This window comes from Castor canadensis, chromosome 10 (genome assembly GCF_047511655.1).
Source record: "Castor canadensis chromosome 10, mCasCan1.hap1v2, whole genome shotgun sequence".
Lineage (NCBI taxonomy): Eukaryota > Metazoa > Chordata > Mammalia > Rodentia > Castoridae > Castor > Castor canadensis.
In genome coordinates this window covers 1,362,159-1,387,858 of record NC_133395.1, presented here as the reverse complement: position 1 = coordinate 1,387,858, position 25,700 = coordinate 1,362,159, and positions in this window count along the sequence as shown.

Sequence of the window (25,700 nt, the reverse complement as noted above, 5' to 3'; positions counted from 1 at the left end):
AAGAAAGGGATTAAGAATTTACCAGGCACCTCAGCCATCAGCAACCTCCGCTTCGCTCAGTGCAGGGACACACAGGGCAGCAGAGCCCTGTGAACTGAGCCACTCCAGACACCAGACCTGTGCTCCTCCCTTGAGTCTGGGCAGAGCCTGGGACTGGCCAATGGCACATTACAAATGTGACATTTGAAGGTCTGTCTGCACTGGTCTTCTGTTAAGCCATGGTCAAGCCCAGTGAACCTATGGGAGGACACGTGAGATCACACTGGGCCATTCAGCCCCAAAGAGCCAGTCCACGGAACTGTGCTGATGGCTTTAAGTCACCAGGTTTTGCAGTGCTCGTGACAGAGTCCCTCCCTGAGCAAGCTTTCTCTGGTCACCTCCTCTGAGCCCTCTTCTCCACTAGGCCTGGATAGCTGAGGTCTTGTCTCCAGCAGGAGTCCTCTTGGGGCAGTTTAGTGGGGATGCCCTCCCTTGTCACAGGGGTTAGTGTCTGACTTCCTGGACTGGTGGCAGGTTAGAGCATGTTTTTCTGGTCATCAACCAGGTGTGTATTCAGTCTCTCATTCTGAACCCTGATCCGGAGAGCCAAAGTCTGGGCCTCAGGCCTGGGTCCCATCCAGACCATTAAATTAACCCAGTGGGAGTTGGGCCCCGTGACACCTGCAGGTGTCCCCCACACTCAGTATGTCTTTATGGACGCTCCAAAAACCTAAAATAGCCTCTCCCCTCTGGAGGTAGATTTGTTACCATATCCATCAATGAAGCCTAAACTCAAATGTGCTTTTCAGCCCTCACACCAGCAATAAAGAGCCAAGAGCCAAATAGCCCTGGTGGCCAGCCATCGTGGGGTCCTCAAACTCTCAGGGGCACTGTTGGCCTGTGTGTCCAGGAAAATACTCAAAGTTGGCACTGTTGTGCAAGAGATAAGGTTTCCTACAATGCACTGACAGGGGAGGTCTGCGAGGAGCACGTGCAGTCAGCAGCGCTGCTCAGAGGGTCCCCTGGTGGCCGGCTGGACACTACCCTCTCCGTGCTCCGATCTGTGCTGCTATCCTCAGGGACAGGGTTTGTTACAGATGGAATTCTACGCAGCCATGAAGAAGAATGAAATGTTATCATTCGCTGGTAAATGGATGGAATTGGAGAACATCATTCTGAGTGAGGTTAGCCTGGCTCAAAAGACCAAAAATCGTATGTTCTCCCTCATATGTGGACATTAGATCAAGGGCACACACAACAAGGGGATTGGACTTTGAGCACATGATAAAAGCGAGAGCACACAAGGGAGGGGTGAGGATAGGTAAGACACCTAAAAATTAGCTAGCATTTGTTGCCCTCAAGGCAGAGAAACTAAAGCAGATACCTTAAAAGCAACTGAGGCCAATAGGAAAAGGGGAGCAGGAACTAGAGAAAAGGTTAGATCAAGAAGAATTAACCTAGAAGGTAACACCCACGCACAGGAAATCAATGTGAGTCAATGCCCTGTATAGCTATCCTTATCTCAACCAGCAAAAACCCTTGTTCCTTCCTATTATTGCTTATACTCTCTCTACAACAAAATTAGAAATAAGGGCAAAATAGTTTCTGCTGGGTATTGAGGGGGGGAGAGGGAGGGGGCGGAGGGGGTGGTAAGGGAGGGGGTGGGGGCAGGGGGAGAAATGAACCAAGCCTTGTATGCACATAGGAATAATAAAAGAAAAAAAAGAAAGAGGCAGTGACATGGTAAGTTTGCCTTGCCCTTGGGTGACCAGCATTCCAAGGAGTGCAGAAGGCATAGTCTCCTTCGCCATTCTACTTTGCTTGACTCCCACGTTCTTGTGGGAGGCGACTTTCTCTGGACATTTGGGTCCCAGCACACAGGCATTGTTGTGTACTTGGTAAGAGCCTTGGAAAGGGAAATGGACATTTCAGTGACATGGCAACTGATGAGATCCAGATGAAGCAACCACAGAGGTGGTTTGCACGTGACACTAATGGAGAAGGTGTAGCAGAAAGAGGTGGAGAAGGATGGCAGATAACAGGGCCATGTTCTCTGTCCTGTGATCAAAGTCCAACTGTCATGGAGCTGAGGCCAAGAAAGAGGAGAGGAGGAGCGGCTGGAACCTGGGCCCTCAGCCCGTGCTTCTTGCAGAACACATGGGAACCTCACCCCTGTGTTTCACGCAGGATGCTTGGGCCTTTATTCCTGTGCCTCATGACCTTGGGATTTCAGAGCTGGGGGAGAGTTTGGGGACCTGAGATCTGGGCCTGTGTCCTTCAAGGCCTCTGGATCTGCCGGCCCAGAAACGTGCCCTGTAACTCATCAAGTGCCCTGAATCCTGGCACGTCTCTGTTCATGGAAGGAGATCCTGCTGGGTTCAAGGAGATTCTGCTGGGTTGGCCATTTGTACTTAGGGTCCTGATTTGCAACCTACTCTTGGATCCTGGGGGTTCTGAGGACTGAGGACACAGAACAGGCCATGGAAGGGAGCAGAGAGGATCTCAGTTACTACAGGACCCCACCAGCCCCTCCTCTTTCTAGGAGCAAACCCTGGGCATGGCCCCCACCCCCACAGGACAGACCCCCAGCTCACCTCCTGGTCGTGATGTCACAGGCCCATGGCATTCCATGTATCCAGGAGACCAAGGCTGGGGGAAGCCAGGGAAGGTTCTCCTCCTTCAGGGGAAGGAAACATGGTGGCGAGTACAGGAGCCAGGACCCTCTCTTTTGTCCTCCTGCTGTGTTTTTGGGAAGAAACCAAGCTGCAGCCGATAAACACAACTTCAGGTAGAGTCCTAAGGAGACTGGCAGACAGTAGCCACGGGCCTGAGCCCCACAGGCACGGCCTTCTTCTCTCCTGGGTGCCTCTCTTCCCTCTGCCCAAGCTTAACATTTACTCCTTGAGTAATGGAGGAAGTTGAAAAGTTTTTCTCCTGTGGAAATCCAGCGCTCCAAAGGAGAGCTGCATACATTTTGTATTTCAGCTTTTATTAACATAATTATTTTCAAACTGAGCTGGAAGTAGAGGAAAAATGGCATGACCCCACATGCACAACTGTTTCTCATTTGGGGGAATTGAGTCCCATCCTAGCTATCTTCATGGGAGTCATTGTCACCCTGATTGATAAAGGCATTATTTTCATATATCCATCTGTCGTTGTCATACTAACAAAATTCTCAAAATCCCCCATAAAAATTAATACCAATTAAAGGAAAAAAATACTCCTGACACCTGTTAACAATGAGAAGGCAAACTTTACTCAAGAAGGGACAGACAGGTGGAGCTTTTAGAGGGGAGAAGGATTCATGTCCCCATGCAGGCACAAGTGGAGGTTTACAGCAAGGACCGTGTGGGGTCTGGGGGTGAAAGTCCCCAAGAGGTTGAGCAATTGCTGACTGGCCTAAGATGCTGCTGCTGTGTGCAGGCCAGGGCAGTCAGACATCGTCACAGGCAGAGAGAAGGAATTGGTGAAGGATTAAGGGTGATCAGACCAAAGATGGGTGTTTTCACTGAACTGCTGCAGGACGCCTGCTCAGACAGGGAAGGCAGACGTAGACGGAGCTGAGAACGGGTGTAGTTGTCCTGAGAAGGACAGTCCTTGTCTGTCCTTCTTTGTGCTCAAGGAGAGAGAATACGCCCTTTGTCCTTTGAGCAGTAAAGTCCCTTTCTAACTTGGTGGAGGACACTAGCTGGTATGTACAGTCAGGAATTTTTAATATGTGTGTGTGGCCGGAGGGGGGAGGTTCTCTGAAAAGAAGGAAAACAAGTGACTAGTTGGACGACAGCAGCTTCAGGGACCATCAGCTTCTTCCTCACAGTTGAAAGGAGCAGTTCAGGGACTCAGTCTCAGAGCCATCAGACACTGGAACTCCATCCAGATGGCCTTACCAGAGTTTTCTGTGGATCTCCTTGAAGATGAAGAATTTTTTGAAGTGCAGCTGAGCACCGTTTCAAGAAAGCATCAAAGACAGTTGGGTGCTGGTGGCTTACACCTGTAATCCCAGCTACTCAGGAGGCGTTTTGAAGCCGGCCTGGGCAAATAGTTCGGGAGACCCTATCTCAAAAACACCCATCACAAAAAAGGGCTGGTGGAGTGGCTCAAGGTGAAAGCCCTAAGTTCAAGCCCCAGTACCTCAAAAAAGAAAGAAAGAAAGGAGGGAAGGAAGGAAGAAGGCATCAGAGTGAAATGGTAATTTCTGTGGAGGAGAACGGACAGAACATCCATCCCAGCGACCAGACAAACGTCCATTACGCTACAATCAACAAGGAATTACGGCTGTTCCTGAGACAGACAATGTTTTACAAGAATAATAACAGCCTTATACCAGGACACACTGATGGCTAGGAATTTCATACAACTTCTGGAGCACATATCACAAATATCTCTACAAACAGAAGGTTAAACATCACTTCCTGCTCCATCAAATCTCCCATGTAATTTAACATAGCAAATAAAGCTGATTAGCTGAATTATCTGTCTTTTCACAAGATAAGAGCACCTCCTTTGAGGTCTCAGGAAGTCTCAAAGTTAGCTTGAGGTCCAAAAGACTTTATTTAGAATTTGATTCAGGGAAGTTGTCAAAAGTGGTTGATTAAATAGGATCCCAGGTTACTATAAAACAATACTTAGTTACCTATTTAACCAAAGTGACAATAGAGGATTTTAGAGGCAAAAAAGAGGAAGTAACATAGTTGGGTTTTTTTTGTTTGTTTGTTTGTTTTTAAAAAAATAACCTTAGGCCTCTCAGTGTTGAGAGGAGTCCAGTTTCTTAAGTAATAAAAACATGACAAGCACAGGAAATTAGCTGGGTAGGAACAGAACCTTTGTTTCCCAGAGAGATTACTCAACAGGTCAGGAGAAACCTGCACAGTCTCTTATCACAAAAAACAACAGGCCAATAACCCAAGAAGACCCTGTCCTTTGAGCAGAAAAAGAGTGGCCGTCAGCACGTCTGCATCAGCCCAGCTGATACGGGCGCTCGTATTCAGACCTTCTAATGCAGTCATTTACCCCAGACCAGCCTGGCCACGGGAGATTAGATTTCTCTCTCTTTCTCTCACAGACCCTTTACACCTTGCCATTTGGGCTTTTGTTCTTTATTTTCTCTTCTTTATTAAACAACCTTCCTTTCCTGACAAAAGCGGGTCCTGCTCATCTCACCTTTCATTATCAAGTCCACACTCTCATTGCGGAGTCTGCTACAAACTTTCCCTGCACACTTACTGCTCCTCGCTGTCTTGATTACCGAGGTTGGCTATAATTGTAACCAAGAAAACTGGAAAGTAGACTGTTGTGAATTACCTGTCACATATCAGCATTTGGTGGCCAGTGCACACCATCTTCCAGTTTTTAAAGACATTTTTTTTTTCTATGGTTTCTTTTTTTTTTAACGTGGCAGAAACAGCACGTTTAATTAACAGACTCAAACATAGTCTCGTCTATCATCCAAAAGAAGCCAAAAGTGACCACTTCATTAACTTAGATCATCTAGAGGTTACTGAGGAAACTCTATTACTTAATTTATCATAACTCTAAGATGTTTTGACACCATCTTTAGGCAGACATTCTGTAACACCAAACAAAATTAACTATTATCTCAAGTTCTTTCTTTAGCCTTAGTCAGCCAAGAGAGCAGGTGGCTTGCCCACATTGTGTCTGCATCTGAAAGCCTATTGTATTGAACCCGCCATCTTGAATTAGCTTATCCACCAAGGATTATCCCAGACAATGTGAATTCAAAGAACATTTGGGTTAGCTTCTATATTCTGATAGTTTGGGGACTACTTAATTTATTTACATATGCACTTATTTTTCATCAAGCCAGTTTGAATAGCACTCCTCTGAGGAATGTTATAAGTTGATTTGGTAATACCATCTGAAGGTAGAAAAATAGCACATATATGTAGCATACCTACACAGACAGACAGACAGACCTAAACAGAGCTCTCATAACTTCCTCTCTAAACCTCGACCATGAAGAGAGAAACTCACTGGTTTATTCCCCTTCATATTGTTTTCCGAATTATACTAACGACAACATGGGATAAGTCGAATGTGTTCGTGACAGCTAAAGCTGAGTTTTTAAAGCAGTTTTCGTGGGGTGACTTCCACAGATTTCAGCTGAGGAGCTGAAGCATGAGGAGCAAGTTCTTCCCAGGGGTGGGGAAGAGCAGCCCATGGGAGGGAGGACCCAGCAGTGAGAGGGGGAGCAACGAGCAGAGGGAGCAGGAGGGAAGAGGACCAGAGACCAGATGCAGGGAGGTCCGCAACTATAGCTGTCCAGAGAAAGCCATGTCCTTCGTAAAACCACACAACCCAGAAAAGAAGCTGCTAGTGCACACAGTCAGCAGGTGTTGGGGAAGGAGTTTCAGTTGACAGACGTTCACGGGGCAAGTGAGGTCAAACAGAGCAAAAAGTCTTGCAAGGAGAGGAAAATTCTCCATCCTGGGAGTCATGGGATGATTCTTAAAAGAACGAGCCAGGGAGCAGATCTTTCAGCCCCTGTGGCACCTGTCAAAGAAGTCTGGGACCCTTGCTGACCTCAGTGAGGGTTCTCACAGCCACCAGAATCAGGACCTTCCTCTCTGTACTTCTAGACCCTGGGTTGCTCTGACAGGTGACTAAGAATGCAGACAAGCTTCGAAGGGGTCCTAGGCAAGGGTCCAGGCATCCAGAGAAAAACCTGACCTCCATCGGTGATGGCACCATAGTTATTCACGAATTGTGCAGTTCTTGGTAAAGACATGAAGATTTTATTCAAGGAAGGCTTCTCTGAAAGCACTCACCTCTGACTATGGCAAGTCCAGGTGGAGATCAGCAGCAAGGATCAGGACAGGGTCTACAGAGGGAGGTTACTAAGAGATCAAGCAATTCTTTGCTGAGCAACCTAAGGGGATGCTGCTGTGGACAGGCCAGAGCGGCTAGACATCATCCAGGGGGTTTGGAATTTGGTCCAGTATCTGAAGTGATTAGAGCAAGGCAGGGGTTTTTCACTGAACTGACTAGCAGGACTCCTGCTCAGACAGGGAAGGCAGGCCTAGACAGAGCGTAGGCCAGGCTCAGAAAGCCACCTCAGAGAACTCTGGCTGGAGGGAGGCCAAAGAAAGAGTCCTTGCCACACCCAGTCCCTACTCAAAAGTAACCCATTATCTCAGAATACCCTTTTGCAGTTAATTGGTCGGCTGCACCCAGGTCACAATCAGGGGTCCCCTGTAGGTCTTTGGCCCTGTCTCTCTCCTTTTGGTCTGACCACGTCTGTGTGGGGAAAGGGCTGTTGGCACCTTGAGGGCAGAAAACTTAGGATCAGGTAGGGCCTCCCTGGCTCTACCAAGAAGTCACGCCCAGGCCACCTGCTCCCCTCCACTTCAGCCATCCTTAGAAGTAAACAAGGACCAAAGCTCAAGAAAGAGGCCCACCTAGGGTCCCCAGTCCCAGCTCTCAGGGTGGACAAGTCGGTCCCGAGCCCACGAGGCTTACAGGACGCTCCAGAGTAGGACTGAGCGCCACAGTCACAGCCAGAGTTGACCTGGGCAGGACAAGCCAGCCTGGCCCTGTAACTGTGGGGAAGGCAGGTGGTCACCATGGTCCAACAACAGTGTGAAGGATGTCAGCATTCCTACCTTGCTTTTTTTTAAAGGAGCTTAGTCCTGAGGTGCTTACTAAGGGAAGTGTTGTGAGGCCCTAGGGGCTGGAAGGATCTGGAAGAGTCACAGGACATAGAGCCTAGGTAGTGTAACTTCCATCTCTCTTGTCTCTTCCAACACCCAGCTCTTGCCTGTCCCCTGGAATTGCTCAGCAGACATTCATTAAGGGGCTCGTTAAGAGAGCCAATCATCACCTCCCAAGACCTGTTGGAAGCCTTGAGTGACCCTCAGGTCTTCCCCAGACTAAAACCTGGCCATACCCATTGATGATCCTCGAGATCTTCCACAGTCAAGTCCTGTTCATAACAACAGGTAACCCTCAAGGTCTTCCCCACCTGAGTGCTGATCACAGTGATGGGTAACCCTGAAGGTCTTCCCTAGCTTGAGACCTGGTCATGACTGTGGGTGGCCCTCTAGGTCTTCCCCAGCTCATGAGTCCACACTGCTCTGAGAGTGACACAGGTCTCCTCACCCACCTCTGGGGTCTTGCCATTTTCCAAGTGAGCTGTGCCGACCACAGTGTGTGCATCCCTCACACGGAGGTGCTGAGCACTGAGAGGAAGGACAGGGCCTTGGTGATGGAGAAGGGCAAGGTAGTGCAGTCCCCAAACTAACCAGAGCAAACTCGGGACGCAGCGGTGAACTTCATGGAGCCAGAGTGTGCAGTGAGGGGAGCAGTGTCCTGTCCTGACCACACTGGCAAGTACCGTCTGGAAACTGGGACTCTCAGGAGGAGGTGACAACAGGAAAACCGTGGTGAAGCAGCTACACTTGACAATGGACATAACCAGCGTGGATTCTATGAACAGAACTACTTTACGCCAGTGCTCGCGGCTGACTTGCACAATGCTCCATTGTAATTACGGGACAGACACAAAATGAATATTTTTAACAAAGCGCTGGCACGGCACAGCTGTGCCCATTCTTAATGATCCGTTAATGCCTCATCCACAGAGGACTGTACTTCTGTTTGTTGCTTTGCCGAAGGTCGGCATGCTGGGAAGATTGTCATCACCATTGCAGACCTTTTTGCACACTCCCCGCATTGTCGGCCTGCAGATGAGCTATTGCTATGCAGATGGGCCTTCATTAAAACCACTTGAGAATCAGCTGTGTCATTGGTTTCCCTTGGAACTTCAGTTCTGCAGACAGAGCTCGGGCCCAGAGAGGAGAGGTGCGGCGGGCCAGCCTGCCATCCTTCGGGCTGCCCACGACCTGGCACTGGAGGAAGAGGCCCACCTTGATCTCAAGCCAAGGAAGTGCACCAGGAAGGACCCAGAGACACCTCAACCTCTGATGGAGAAAAGCTGTAAATGCAGAAGGGAGGAACCACTTGGTGGGTGCTGAGGAGGGAGCCACACTGGGAATTGCCATAGTGTCCTGACCATTCAGGGCACCACTTCCTGTCCACCAGGGAGTGGAGGCCACAGACCAGACGGCCCTGGACCTTGGGAACAACTGACTTCCTGAACCCTTCAGTTCACACACAAGACTCCACTTCCTACATGCAGTTGGGCCCACTCTGAAATGCTTTGCTCATGAAAGAGCAATGATTACTGAGTCCCCCAAATACAGAACCACAGAGTAAATCAGGCAGCACCAGCCCACAGCAGCTTGGACACACGGGGCACATGGGGAAAATATCTGTGAGGGATTCTCAGAGCAAAGCAAATATGGATTGGTGACTGTAGAAAGCCATAGTTAGAGGCTGAGCACAGGTTTCCTCTTCCTGTTTCCGGTGAGCTGGGCTGTGGGGTGCTCAGGTAGGAATCCGAGGTGTGGTGGCCTCCCAGATAATAATCTTCACAGCTCACAAAGGAGGAAAAAGAGTTGCTTTTTAACCAAAGGAAGTGGGTGCCCCTCTTGCTTTGTGTGCCCCAAGTAGTTGAGGTAGCCCTGGGACCTTGTGATTTTTGTTACCATCCACGAGAGTGATTCCAGTGACCAGAAGGGCACGTTCCTCTTGGGGCACCTGAGCAAATCGGGTGCTCATTCTCATAGCTGCCCTGTGGGTGGATGCCTTTCTGCCATTTTCTACACAAGAAACCCAATCCCAGAGGAGTTCCTGTTACTAGTGAATGGGGTGTTTCAGAAGTTCCTTGGTTCTTGGATGCAATGTCTAAGATTTGCACACTGCCCCGGGGACAATAAAAGAACTACAAAGAGTAGAAAGATAGCAAAGCAGAAATACACCTGGAGATATGAGGAGGGCAGTTCAGGTAAGGGCAGACTGCCTGGAAGCTGTCAGGACCTAGGGCTTTATTATCTAATAGATTTGATGACTGCACAGGGACTACCCAGGTGTGGGAAGTCATAACCTGAGCTTTTGAGAAGGTGAGAGCAGGTGCCTGCCACTGGACCGTCCTTGCTCTTCCTGGCTTAGCGCTACCAGTGTAAGGTCATATAGGGTCCACGATGAAGCCATGTGAAGGCTCATCAACACAGTTCTGTGATGATTAGCCTTGATTGCAAACTTGATTAGGTGGAGAGATGCCTGGGAGATTAGCAAAGCACACCTCTGGGTGCACCTGTGAGACAACTAGATCCTGAGGGCTCTGACCTTATGAATGGTTTTAATCCACTGGTGGATTCAAAACTTGAATAGACTATTAGGAGGTGATGGAACTGTGGAAGGTGGGGCTGGTTGGAGGAAACAGATTACTGGGGGTGTGTCCTGGGGTGCTGTGCCTTTCCTTTCTGTTGTTGCTCCTCTTTGCTTCCTGTCCACGTGAGATGAGTGGCTTTGACCACATGCCTCACCACAGGCCCAGAATTAATGGGGACAAATATATCTTTCCTCCCTTAAGTTGTTCACCTCAGGTAACTTGTCACAGTCATGCAAAGTCTAACTAACGTAGAAAGTTAGTACCAGACAAATGGGGCCGTTCCTTGCTGTGACTACACCTGACCGTGTGGTTCTTCAGCCATTAGAACTGGTTTGCAGGAGGAACTTGGAAAGGCTTGGAGATAACAAACTAGAGGAAGTCTAGAATGCTGCAAGCAGAAACTAATGGGTGATTCTGGTGGGAGCCCAGAAGACCAGACTGCTGAAAGGAATGTGGTGAGTAAAGATGTGTTCATGGAGTTTCAGATGGAAATGAGAACTCTATTTGGATTCAAAGTGAAGCCTGTCTGCGTTGCATGCTGGAAAGAAAAAACTTGTGTACATGTTGTCTGTGTCCTGAGACTTTGTGGGAGGCAGAGTTTAAATGTGATGAACTAATTAATCTGGCAAAATTTGAGGCAGCCCACACTCAGGCTATCACATGGTTATTGCTGACTGCTGTTAGGTAAATTTACAGTGAGACTCAGAGCAAAAAGCCGAGTAGAAAGACTTGAAAACCTTTCGGTTTGTTCAGAAAGTCCTGTGTAAAGGTGGGGCTAAGGAAGTCTTGGTTTCTGAAGAGATTAGAGACATTAAAAAGAAGCCAAGTACTTTACATCAGGTCAGCAGAAAAGATGCCTTATTGGCATCTCAGGAGTTAGTCAGACCCCACTCATCACAGGCTCAAGGGTGTGAAAGTCATCGGTCACTCAAAGCCCACTGCAGCTGTGGTCCAAGGGGGCCTGGCTACTGTCAAGCTGGCAGCAGACTCTAGCATCGTCCATGTGATGCTCCTTTTGCAGACATGCAGAATGCACAAGTTGTGGGATTGTGGAGGTTTCCACCCAGATTTCAAAGGAAGGCCTGGGAGGCCAGGCAGGCAAGACAGGTCAAGATCCCTATAGGCAACCCCTGAGAGGGTGATGTATGAAACCACGAGCGGGAGCCTAAGCCGCAGTGGACACCCCAGGATGTTAGAGATGCCAGGAATGTGGAACATGTGCAGAGAAAAGTAACAACAAGCCAGCCCAGGAAAGAGGCCATGTGGGCTGCAAAGCCACAGGGGCAGGGCCGCCAGCTCTCTGGAGCTCCTATCATGAAACCACGTACCCTGGATGTCAGCCATGGAGCTACAGGAATTCACACATGCCCTGCTGGGTTTCAGTCTTGCTTCGGTCCTTCCTTTCTTGCTATCCATCTCTTCCTCCTTTTGGAATGGCTATCGTGTGCAGGAAGTAAAAGCAACTTGCTTTTCCAATTTTACAGAGGCTCGCAGCTCAGAGTTGCCTTGGAGTCTCAAAAAAGAGCTTGAACTTGGGTTTTGGACAATGGTGGAACTGTTACGACTTTGGGAATTCTTAGTTGCACGGAGTACATTTTGAATTATGAGGTGGACATGAGCTATCTGGGGACCAGGGGCAGAATGTTATCATTGAAGGAGATGTGTTTGGGGGTCAGGTTGATAAGGGATGAACTCATGATGATTTATCTTGATTGTCAACTTGATTGGACTAAGAAATGCCTTGGAGATTACTAAAACACAGCTCTAGGTTTGTCAGTGAGGACATTTCCAGGGACGATTAGCTCATGAGGTCTCTGACCTAATGAATGGTGGTTTGATCCATTGAAGGATTCAAAGTTTGAATAAACCATTAGGAGGTGGTGGAACTGTGGAAGGTGGGGCCTGGCTGGAGGAGGTGGGTCACTGGGGGGTGACCTTGGGGACAGCTGGTCCCCTCCTGTTGCTGCTGCTCTCTGCTACCTATCTATCAAGATATGGGCTGCATGGCCACACCCTCCCTACCATGATGGACTGAAACCTCTTCAAGTGTGAGCAAAATTAATCTTTTCTCCCTTCAGCTGTTGCTGTCAGGTATCTGGTCACAGGGATGATAAAACTGACTAATATATGGGCCTCTGGGGGACCTGCACATCCAAACTAGAGCAGAGGGCAATACTTAGGAGGTACCCAAATGGTCTCGTTTTTCTGAAATTATTTAGGGAGGCAGTGGCCTGCCCGCCACAGTCAAGGTTCTCCAGAGAGTCAGGTCCCCGTCCACCGAGCTCCTGGGGTTCCTGTTTTCCAGCCTCTCTACTCACGGCTCCCTGAGGTTCAGACTGCACACAGGGCATCAGCCCTGGGCCAATGCATCTAACATGTTCTTGTGTGTTTTTTCAAGATGAAATTCTAGTCCAAGAGATTTTGAATACGAACAAATCAGCAATGATTGAAACACAAAGAACACCAATATTATCAACAAGGATATCAACAGATAAAAGCAAGTATATTCTGTTTTAAGCCCTATTCTTTTTTGCTCTTGTAGCTTTATCTGTTTTCTTGTGCTACTGGAGATCAAATCCAGGGCCTGTACATGCTAGGCAAGCACCCTACCATCGAGCCACACCCCCAGACCCCATTTTAAAGCATTCTTTAGGAGCAGCTGCACCTGGGCAGAGGCAGGTGGACATGTGGAAGAAGCAGTTGTCCAAGCCACTGTCATAGCCTTCCTGGGACTTGGGCTGTCAAGCCTCGGTGGCAGGGGAGACTTACCTTTATTCTGGGATGATCTCTGGGTGCACATTCACACACGTTCTTGCGCTCGGGATGCAGATGGGATTTAGCTGCTGCAAGAACACAAGGCGCTCAGAAATAAGGACTTCGAGCCCACACGTGCCAGCCCGACCTGTGCTGCTCCTCTGTGCTCACTGACAGCTTCTGAGCCAGCAGGGCAGTTCTATGACTCCATTTGGCAGGAGGTAAAACCAAGGTCCAGCCCGTGACTTGTCCACGGCCACAAAGAGTAGTGAACAAAACAAGCATGTGCTTTTCCAAAATGCTGCTCCTAATCATCAGATTAAAATAAAATAAAATATCATCAGAGCTGTCAAAACCAAATAAAATAGCACAGAAGGTCAGACAGGAGTGATGGACAGCTGCTAAGGCGGGATCTGGGCGTCAGAAATCACAAGCATTTGAGATGTGCCAGCAGCAGGAAGGGTTGGTGTTTCCTCGAGGTTTTGCTTCTGATGTGAATAAATTTCCGCTTCCTGGGATTTGTTTACCTGACACCCGCCCAGGCTCAAACCTCAGGGCTCAAGGCATTCGAATGGCGCTTGACCTTTACTGACACATTTCCAAATAGAACTCAGAAACTCTGTTGTCATCCCAACCAGCAATACTCCTAGCTGTACTGGGTTTTGAACTCAGGGCCTCATGTTTGTTAGGCAGGTGCTGCACCATTTCAGCCATGACCTCACACTTTTTTTGCTTCAGTTATTTTTCAGATAGGGTCTTGTGAGGGCTGGGGCCAGCCTCAGATCACGATTCTCCTACCTACACCAGCACAGCTGGTATTACAGATGACTGCCACCATACCCAGCTTTTTTGTTGCCAAGGGGTCTTGCTAACTTTTTGCCCAGGCTGCTCTCAAACCTCCTGAGTAGCTGGGATTACAGGTGTGAGCCACCACGCCTGGCCCAATTTAACATTTCAAAGTAAAGCACAGGCCAGAATATTCACAAGTGTGTAATCAAGAAAACTTTCCCCATTTTTTCCTTGTTCTTCATAAAAGATGCCGGTAATGACGACAATTATCAAGGCGATGGTTCTGAGAATTACCATGAATTATTAGACAATTCAGACCTCTCTTCTACCAATGATGAAAAAACTTCCAGTAATGGTAAATATGGCCTGCCAATCCCCTGCTAGGTTCAGAAGGTAACTGGGGAGACCGAGTCAGACAGATACGGGTGCAAACTTCCTCTTGGTGATGGGTGGAATGGTTGGCTAGAGGTCATGGTTATTTCCTCCAAGTTGGGCAGATTCCCCAAGCCTTGGGGAGGCTGAGGAACCCCCAGGAGCCCCAGCTCTGCTCTGGGGCCAGTCCTGGATCACACAGCCCAGAGGATCCCAACAGAAATGTTTTCTCATGGGCCCACAAACCCCAGGAGAGAGAAGAAGTCATGAGAGTCCATGTCCTAGACTTGTAGCTGAGTCGCCTCTCCCAGGGAGGTACAGAGAGAGCCAGTGCGGCCCCAGGTGTCCCAGGAATCAGGAAAAGCCATCCTCTCAGTGAGCTTGCTGAGAACGAGCCGTGTGCAAAAACTCAGAGAGGAAGTCTGACAGCCAAAGGGTGACAGATCTCTAAGTATTAAGATCAAGGAAGAGTGCCTGTGTAGCTCACAGGACATACAAGCAGAATCTGTGGCATGCCCCACACACAGGCCCAGGCCTGGACTCCAATCTTGGTGGCCTCAGGCATAGGGAGGGGAGTCCTGGATGGGCCCAGGACTCTGCATTTCAACCCGTTGTCCTTTCTCTAGGGACCACAGCCAGTGCGGGAGGGGTGGAGGGATTGTTTCAGGGCTTGAACAAGAACTTGGTTCTACTTAAAATTAGTGTCTCTAACACCCTGAGTTTGTCCCTCTACCCTGCACATATAATAGGGTGGTGTTTGCCAAGCACTGATTCTTTCTATTTCTTCTATATTTATGAATTGAGATTCTGATTTAAGAGAGAGTTATCCCTCGCTAAGCATGGTGGAACACCCCTGTAATTCCAGCTGCTCCAGAGACAGAGACGGGAAGATCACAGTTAGAAGTCAGCCCAGGCATCAAATTAGCAAGACCCCATGTCAGAAAAGAAAAAAAGCCAGGGTGGCGGCTCAGGTCTGTGGGCACAGCTACTCGGGAGGTATAGGCAGGGGGTTGCAGTCCAAGGCAGGCCCTAGGCCAAAGTGCAAGACCCCATATGAAACATGCAAACTAAAGCAAAAAGGGCTCAAGTGGTAGAGTGCTTCCCTAGGCAGTGTTCAAATCCCAGGACCACCAAAAAGAAAGAAAAGGAAAGAAAGCTGCCCCTTCCCTGTTCATTTACTTACTCAGTTACAGATTAGGCTCCACTCAGACCATGTTTCCTTTAGTCTGTGACCACAGTGAATTAGTGGGTTTTCACTGCGTTGCCCACCTCACCCTACACTTAGCCCTGGGAGCCCCTGCCAGCCACTCTCTTGGCTCAACGGCCCCATGCTCTTGGGCTCTGCCTGACTTTCTGGAACCACAAGGTGTTCAAGGCGCCTCTGGTACCCTGCCCCAAGTCTGGCTTCCAGGGACCAAGGAACAAGGTGAGTTCCAGGGACACCATTGCTCAGCAGACCGAGCTAGGAGGCGTTGTGAACACACATGTACCCCCAAATCCACACCGTCTTCCTGTCTTCCCACCTCAGCTGAGAAAATGTCCTGGGGCGCTCACAGGCACAGCTGTCACAAAGGGCCTGAAGTGCAGGGGTTGTCACCAGCTGGAAATGAATCTGGAGGGCGAACTCTTAGGCCATGGTGAGGCTGCATTTCTCGTAAGTGTCCAGATATCCATAAGCGTAATGCAGAAAAATGTCCCCCTCTTTTTCATGTTCTTCATTAAAGAACCAACCACAGCTGACAGTCAACAAGTCCACGGTTCTGACGACTACCACGAGGCACAGTTCTCTTCCGGAGGTGAGGACACTTGCCTGCCCACCAGGGGACTCGGGTGCACAAGAGTGCGGGTGACTGTCCCCCGCAGCCTCCCCTTGCCAAGGTCTCACCTCTCTCATGCTGAGTGGGGGCGTTCATTTGCAGTTCTCATGAGTGAGTTTGAACGTCTCAAATTCAAGGGCCTCCTTCATATCGTCTTTTAACTGGCTCATGCCAGTTTCTCACATCCGTTAGGTTTGGGGTCTTTTAGCCTCAATTTCCAAGAGTTTGACTCAATTTTTAAGAATATTAGAAATTTGATGTAGATGCAAGGTACATGTCCTTACCATTTTTTAATTTGTCAATTGACTTTTTGACAGTGTTCATGATTGATTGATTGGTGAGTGCTTGATTTGATTTATTTTTCTATCAGTGGTACTGGGGATTGAACTCGAGGCCTCCCACTGGCCAGGCAGGCCTCCTACCACTTGAGCCACTTAACTACCTGTCGGTCATTTTCTCATGCATTAACTTCAACTTTTGTGTAGCCAAGGTTAAAAATCTTTTGTTGCCATGAGCGATTGATCTGCACCTGACAAACCTCTCCCTACACCGAGTGAAGGGTTCCACTGTTCCCCTCTGCTGTTGCCCTGCCTTTGGTTGGTCGTGAGGCCTGTGGCCGGCTGCGAGTCTGTCTGTGCACGCTCAGGGCTTCTGACTTCCTCTTTCTCTCAGTGGCCACCTAGGTATTGCAGTAGCAGACCGTTAATTTTAAAGTCCATCGTGTTCCCGTGAATCACAAAGCTGCACTGTCACCTACTAAACTTCCATACTGCATAGTGTTCTCCTGCCTGTGCGTCACCATCCCAAGGCTCTGTCCGTCAGTCTGTCCAGGCTGTTTCATTTAACATTCTCAGCTCTGGGATGCACTTCCTCCTCCTGGTTTTTTCCCCTCCTTGAGTTTTTCTTTTTTAATACTTTCTGGTTTGTTCTTGTGTTTTCTGGTACATGTCTGATTTCCCTTTTGCTTTTAAAGCTTCCTATTTTTACTGGGATTCGTAACTTTTATAAAATAATTTAGGAAAGAGTTGCTATTTCCAGGAACAGGTGATATCTTTCTTTTTGTTCAAGTCCACCTGCCTCTCCTGCCACAGTTCCTGAATTTCTCCTTGGATGGCTGCGGGTTTTCCCGTTAAGTTTATATCCGAGTGCCCAATCTCCTTCACCAGGATTACCAAGAAGATTTCTTCTATCGCTCATCACTTTAACTGATTTCCACTGGTTCTTATTTGTTCTATTAATTTCCATAGGTTTATTCTTTCTTCTCTCTCTTAAGGAATTTTTATGCTTTTTTTTTTAAATCACTGACGAGGGGCTCCCCACATGAGCTGTATTTCTGCAGAGCAGAAAAGTCGTCACTAGGAATTTCTCTGCATCTCACTCCCTTCCCTCGTCTCGTGGCATTGCTTGTGTGTCTAGGGCAACGCTCAGTGGCCGTGGAGCTCATGATCCCAGTAAGCACGGTCTGGCCTTAGGACAGCGGCATGCATATTTTAACAGGGGAAGAAGGCACCCATCATTTACTCTACATTTCGTAAGTGGTGTTAACGGATAGTGTAATGTTGAGCATCCTTGCATTCCTGGAATGAATCACACTTGGTCGTGTCAAATGTTTTCTATATTGAAGCCTTCTTGTCAGTATTTTATTTAGTATTTTTTACATCCACACGCACAAGTGACATTAGCCTGTAGGTTTTTACTCTTTGTCAGATCAAAGTATCAATGCTTAACAATAAAGAATAAAATTGAATTTCTTCTTTTCATTCTCTGGGAAAATTTATAGAGCATTTGACACTCTGGCCTTTGGTCTTCTAAGGTTTATTAGAAACAACCGTTGCAGCCATCTCAGCTCCTTCATAACACTATTTCCTTTGGGGAAATTGGTTTCTCCATTAGATGGAGTAAGCCCAGGGCATCTGAAATTTCCTGGGAAGTTGTCTGTTGCCTCTGAGTTTTCTAAGTTTTCACAGAGGCAGTAGGATTGTCTTGTGACCTGTACAGCTCATTTATCCCTCTGTTGTTCTCCCTTTGTCATGTCATAGTTTCTTCTTAAGTAAACTAGCGGCTTGCCTTGTGGGTTCCATGCTCTCCCCAAATCCAGGGTTTTGGTACATTAATTAACTCCACTATGTTTCCTTCTCTATGCTAACTACTTCTTTACTTTGTTCCTCTTTGTCTAGTTTTCAGATCTGGGTGATCTGTTATTCATCCTACATTTTTCTAGTTAGTGTTTAATGCTTAGGTTCTGTGTACTCCACAGGTTCTCGTGAACAGCATTTAACCATCACCATCTTCCCAGAATCCTGCCATTTTTGTTTGTATTTCCCTTTCAGCCAAAAAATTTACAGTGAAGTGTTTTCTGACATTTCTGTTAATAATTTCTAGTCGTGTTATACTGTGATCAGAAAGTGTTGTTTGCAATAATCCTATTTTATGAAACCCACCTGTGTTTGCCAAGCATGCAATCCACTTTTGCGAGCATCCATGAACACTTACAAAGAAGGTGTATTTTCTAGCGTCACTATGTCACAGGGATTTGGGTACATTTATAATGCCTACTTTATTGACTGTACTGTTTTGTTCCCTCTTGCCTTACTTATTTTTTGCCCATTGAATCTTTTACTGACAATGGTGTGTAAAATTCTTTTTCTTTTTAGCAGTACTCACACTTAGGACCTCTCACTTGATAGGTGTTCTGCCACTTAAGCCCAATAAATGGAGGTTCTATTTCTTCGAGGTGGAGTCTTACTGTGTAGTCCAGGCTGGCCTCAAACTCACTATCCTCCTGCCTCTAAATCCTGACTGCTGGGATTATATGCTTGTGCCACCATCCCTAGCTATAAATGTTTCTTTCTGTATGTGTCTCATTGCATTTTCTGTAATTTTTACTTCGTAAGGGTGAAACTCTGCACCTGTTAAACAAGAATTCCCCAACTGCCATCCCCCAGCTCTTGGCGCCCACCTCTCTCCTGTCTGTTTCTGTTCTGTAATGACCCTAGGGACCTCATGTAAGCGGAATCACCACACAGCACTGTCTTTTCACCTGAGATCTTCATGCCTGTTTCTAGGCTCGTCTAGCTTGAGGTACATTACAGCATTTCCTTCCGCCTGAAGGCTGGGTAATTTGCAAGTCATATACCTGATAAAGGGGCAATACCCAGGACACTAAGTGAAGCCCTAAACCTCAACATAAACAAACAGCTCAACTCAAAGATGGGCAAAGGACTTAAAAGCAGACATTTCTTCAACACTTGGTGTTTTCCTGTGCTTATTTTATAGCCTTTTGAATGTCGTGGAATGTCCTTGCAGGTGAGTAGTGTGAGCTGGATTTCCCTAACAATTGGGAATGTTTTTATCTTCTCGTGCACGTGTGTCTGCATGAGTATATCTTTGCAGGTCAAGTGTCTGCCCAACGATTTTGGCCTTTTTTTGTAACTCCACTTCTTACATTGAGTTCTGAGAGGCTTCATCTATCCTGCATGCAAATTCTTTATCATATAAGGTGGTTTGAAAATATTTTCTATTGGTCTCTGGCTCATCTTTTCATTTTCCAAACAGTGATTTTCAAAGATGAAAAGTCCTTAAATTTGATCGAGTTCAATTTAACAGTCTTTATGGATCATGTCTTAGTGTCACAAAGAAGAAATCTTCACCTAACTGAAACATTTTCTATGTTCTTTTCTAGAAGTGTTAAAGTTGTGTCTTTCATATCTAAGAAGTGTGAGATAGGCATTGCTTCATTTCTGTTAGGTTTCGGGCATATTGATGTCAATTGCTCCAGCATCATTTGTTTAAAAAAAAACTCAATTTTCACTCTTTAATTGCATTTGTGTGCTTGTCAAAAATCAACTGATTGTATATGTGAGAATCGATTTCTGGAACTTTTATTCCATGATTTAAGACCTACTCATTCTTGACATTACATCATCTTGGTTACTGTATGTCAATAATAAGACTTGAATCCTCCAGCTTTGTCCTTGATTTCTCAAAATGGATTTGGCTACTCTGGTTCTTTGTCTTCACATATAAATTTGAGAACTATCCTGTGATTTCCACAAAAAAAAAATCTGTGGTGTTTTGATTGTCATTGCCTTGGAGCTACTTGTCACCTTGGCAAGACCTGACATTTCAGCAGAGTGCAGACTTCAAATTGCAGGCATTCCATCTACTTAGGTTTCTTTAACTTCTCGGTCTTTTGTAGTTTTAAATATCAAAAATCTTAAATACATTTTATTTAAACACAAGTGTTTTATACATGAGTATTTGATAGCTATCGGTGTTATGACAAATATTACTTTTGAATCTAATTTCCAAATGTTCATTTCCACCATATTTGAAAACACAATCCATTTTGCATATTGACTTTGTAACCTACAGCCTTGCTAAACTCACACTGCATTACAGTGGCTTTTTCGTAGAGTCTTTGGAATCTTCTACGGAGAGTGGTGTCATCTGTGAGTAGCGTCTTCCTTCCAATGTATATGGTTTTCCCCTCCTTTTCTTGCCTTCTTTCACTAGATGGGGCCTCCAGTGTGATGCTGAGTGTTGAACCAGAGCAGAAGAACAAATGCTGCTTTATAACGTCAGGATGAAAGCACTCTTCCTTCACTAGGAAGGTGACACTCGCTGTCAGCGTGGTCCGGCTCCTTTTTTGGCTGAAGAAGTTAATCTTCAGTTCCTCCTTTGCTGACAATCTTGACCATGAGTAAACAGTAAATGTGGACAGTGGCTTTTTTCTGAATCTACTGTGGGCATAGCAAGCCTTTTAAAGAAAAAGTCGTATAGTAAATATTAGACTTTGTGGCTCTGAACTGTGCTTCGGTGGCACGAAAGCAGCCGTGGACGAGAAGGAAGAGTGTTGGCTGTGTGCACCTCATTTGCTAATGCAGGTGCTGACCTGTCCTTGAGCCACGGTTCAGTTAGCTAAAATTTAGTTAACAGTGTTTGCACCTGTGTCATGAGGGGAATTGGTCCGCAGTCTTTTCATCTTCTAATGCTTTTGTCTACTTTTGATCTCAAGCTAATCGTGTCTCATTGAATGCCTTCAGAAGTATTGCCTCGTCTCCCGTCTTCTGCATATGTGTGTGTGGATAACCTTATCCAAAAGCCTTGAAGGAATTTGCCAGCCAAGGCGTCTGGACCTGTGTTTTCTACGTGGAAAGGTTTTTAGCTACAAGCTTAATCTGTCTAATAGACACAGGAGCTATTCAGTGTATCTCTCTTCTGTAGTCAGCTTTAGTACTTTGAGTCTTGTAGGAATTTACTCATTTCATCTAAGTTGGCAAATATTTTGACAAAAATTGTTCATGGTAACTTCTTGTCCATGTCAATGTCTGTAGGAACTCTAATTGTAAGTTCTCTCATTTTTTTGGTGGTATTGGGGTTTGAACTCAGGACCTCATGCTTGCTAGGCAGGTACTCTTACTGCTTGAGTCACCCCACCAGCCATTCTCATTCTTTATATTGGTAATTTGTGAACTTTTAAAAAATCCCTGTCAGCTTGACTAGATGTTTATCAATTTTATTGATCTGCTCAGAGAACCAAGGTTTTTGGTTTCATCTTTCTCCATTGTTTTTTAGTTTGGTGGGGGGGGGTGTTTTGGTTTTTGGCAATGGGGTTTGAACTCAGGGCTCTGTACTTGCAAAGCAGGCTCTCTAACACTTGATTCACACCCCCAGTCCATTTTGCTCTGGTTATTTTGGAGATGGGGGTCTCACAAACTATTCACCCAGGCTGACCTTGAAATGTGATGATTCTGATCCCAGCCTCCCAAGTACCTGGGATTACAGGCGTGATCCACAGTGCCCATCCTTGGTCTTTATTAGGATGATTTCAGCTCTGGAGTCTGTTTCTTTTTCCTTTGCTTACTGTGATTTTGCTTACTCCTTTCTCCTGTTTCTTATGGTGAGTGTTTAGATTGCAGATTTGGGCTTTTTGTCTTTTCTAATGTAAACATTTAGTGCTAAAAACTTCTTCTAAATACTACTTTAACCATAGTCATAAATGTCAGCATGTTACATTTTTGTTTTCATTCAATTCATTAAATACCTTCCTGAACTCCAGGTTATTCAAACTGTGCTGTTTACTTTTCCCAATTTGGAAATTTTCAAATACCATCATTTTATATTAATAAAATAATTTATTTTATTATAATAAAATGATCATTTACTTCCACTTTGGCCAGAGAACATACATTATATGATTTGAATGCATTTTAGAACTTCAAACATGGCCCAGAATACTGGGTGCACAGCAAATGCTTCCTGTGCACCAAAGGGTCCTTCTGTTATGCTATCGAGTCAGTCATCCCTTGTCCGCGCCTTCCGTGTCCTTCGTGACTTTCTGTCCGCTCAGTGGATGATACAGAGGGCAGAATCAACCTCTAAAGCGACCAGGTGGCTTGTGCCCCTGAGGTAGCTTACAGCAGTGCTTGCTTCACACACTTTAAAGCTCTTTTATCAGATGTCATCTCAACAAGTCATCCCTTTAACCTAAGAAATGACTCCTGAAATCCCTACTATATTTTTGCCCCCAAACACACTTTGTCTGAAATTTAAGTGGCCAGTTTGGTTTTCTTTCTATCAGAATTAGCATAGGCAATCTCCCTTCGTTTTATGTTCAACCTTTGTGTCTTTATATGTAAGGTGGGTTTCCTGTAGGCAGCGTACAGTGGGTCTGGCTTTTTTTTTTTTTTTTTTTAATTTAATCTGACTACTTCTGCTTCTTCTGCTTTCTTGACAGGCTCTCACTATGTAGCCCAGGCTGGCCTTGAACTTGCTATTCTCCTGCCTCCAGCTCCTGAGTGTTGAGATTGCAGACGTGCAGCACCATGCTTATCAAAATATGATATCGAGTTTCACAAAAACTCAGTGCATTTGCTCTCCATCGCCACCATCTGTGCATTTTGGGTCAGCTTGGATTGACTTTTTCTTGTCATTATAATTCTTTTTGCTGCTTCCATGTTCAGTCATTTTTCTTTGGAGGCCAGACATTGTGAATTTTACTTGGTTATGTGTTGGAGTTGTACTGTTTTTTAAATAATATTGAGCTTTTTTGACCAGTTAAGTTTCTTTGAAACAATGTCATTCTTTAGAGACTTGGTTTTAAGCCTTTCTTTATGGGACCAGGCAACATTTATTCTAGGTCTAATATTCTTCACTACTGAGGCAATATAAAATTCTAAAGGAGTTTTATTTTTGCGTTTACTGGCAGAAACACCATCTATTTCTGGCCCGCATGAGCTCTGGTAATTGATTATTTTTCTAATGGTCAAGAGATTTCCTCACATCCACTCACTGACCTGTGCTCAGCTGATGACTCAGGGCATCCCTCTCTCTCTCTCTCTCCCTTTCTCTTTTCCTCCCTCCCAACATCTCCTCAGTTTGTTGGGAACTCTGGGCTCTGTGTTCATTCCCACTGTCCAGGCTGACCTGGAAACTTTCCAGGCAGCCACTAGAACACCCTGAGGCTCCACCTAGTGTTTTCCATCTCTCAGGGACCCCTGGCCTTTACTGCCTGATCTCAGGTGTAGGAGAAATCATTGCTTCTTCAACCATCCCTCTTGGCTGGACATTAAAGCTCAATTACTAGCTTTTTCCTACTGTGGTTCCTGTGAGAACCCAACAGCCATGACAGTCTCTGAATCTCAACTGGGAGAGGCTACAAGGATGATCTGAAAAGCGCAATGGCCAGAGACAGTGTCCATGGATTCCTTCCCAGCTCAGCCACATACCATGTCAGTGATCTTGGGCAATGGGTCTGGCTCACCCTGACCTCTTCTATAATGGAGACTAAAGATACCCATGAGTCTGAACAGATGTACTGACAGTTGGGTCATGCAAATTTTAACATGATACATGCTTCCTGGAAATTCCCAAAGCTTAAAGATTATACTCAGCACATAAGCAAACTTAAGGTGAAACTTTTCATATCAATTGATGAGTTATATATGTTCCCACAAATCATTTAACCTGAATTATCTGCCAAAATTTTCTAAGCAATTTCCTCTAAAAATGTTAAGCTTGGCTTTAAATATTCAGAGCATGGAATTGCAGCAATCTGTATGGTCTAGATGTTCCTCAGGTGAGCAATAGGAAACAGACAGTTACAGCCTCCAGGGAGATGCTGGCCACAGGGGAGTAGATAATTAGAAGCTGTTTTATTTCTTTTTACTGAAAGCTTTTTCTAAAATTTAAAAATTATTCCATAAACTTGTAATGCTTATTCAAAATATAAAGCGAGCACCTTAAATAATTAAGATTAATATTTTTCTAAACCTGAAGCACAGCAGGTGTGGTGGTTCATGCCTATAATCCCAGCTACTCAGAAGGTAGAGATGGGAAGATTGTATTTCAAGGCCAACCTTGGGGAAAATTAGCAAGATACGATCTCAAAAACAAGCCAAGCATGGTGGTGAATACCTGTGGTCCCAGCTACTCAGGAGGTAGAATTAGGAGGATCGCAGTCACAGGCCAACTCGGCAAAGTTAGCACAAAACCCTGTCTGAGAAACAAGCTAAAAGCAAAGGACTGGGTTGTGGCTCAGTCAAGCATGAGACCCTGAGTTCAAAGCCCAGTACTGTCCCCAAAAAGAAACCTGCAGCAGCTTGAGGGGTAATGGACACATCTGTGAGTGTCTTCCTCTCCTTTGCTCTGTTCAACTTCCCCTGGAATCCATGATTTCCTGGACGTCTCAAAGGTTCCCGGATCCTAAACTCCCGTTTACGAGTTGGCTTTATTATACCTCAAACTGTCCCGTGGGTCTTCCATAGACTTACATCACAATCACTGATTTCCTACTAACATTAATGTTAGCAAAAGATTCAAGCACTGGTCTAGCACTGAGCACCTGCTTGGTGCTAGAAAGGCAAACAACAAGGAATCCAAGACTGGGGGAGCCAGACCAGTCAACAAACTGTGTCCAAGAAATATAAATGTACTAAACCTAATGGTATTTAAGTGCTCCAGGGTTGTCCTCGCACAGAGTTCTGGGTCTTTCTGACATGCTCAGGCTTAGAGAGGAGGAAGGACACAGACAGGACAAGGAAGAGACCACCCTGTGGGCAGCAGTTAGGACAATGCCCCAGGAGAGAAGCAGTCATCCTGGGCCACATCAGAGCACCCCCTGGTCCTAGGACCCCAGGGTCTGCACCTGCTCCTTTCTCTGAAGAAAGAGCTGGACAGGGAGTGGGCGTGAACGGCCTTCTTGAGAAGTGAAGTGTCTAGATCCAGGGTCAGTGGTCAGCACCAGGAGTGTAAGAAACACAAAACGGAGCCAGGCTCACCACAATGGTGACACTGCTGTTTGTGGAGTGCTCAGCCAGCATCACCCAAGAGGATAGAAAGTGTGACAGTGTCAGACCCACCTGCCACCAAGCACAAAGCCACACTGTGGGTTCTGGATTCACTAAAGAAGACCATGGTTCTCATGACCTCACTGACAAGTCACGGGGGAGATATGGCTGGGTGAGCTTCTCATCTTCTCAGAGCTCACAGGTTTCTGAAGTTTAAGGAAAAAGGAGTTATGCCTGAATTATGTGTCAAAGCTTCATCACTGTGCTTATCCCCTCCCCCTTCACAGAAAAGAATTCAAAGACTAATCCATATGACAAGCTATCAGTTCTGGACAAAATCCTGCAGAATATAGGAAGATCTTCAGGTAACTTCGAGCTGATAGGCAAGTGACTGCTGACCAGAAGTTCCTCTCCTGGGTTGAGGAGGGCTAAAAGTGCCTCTCACAG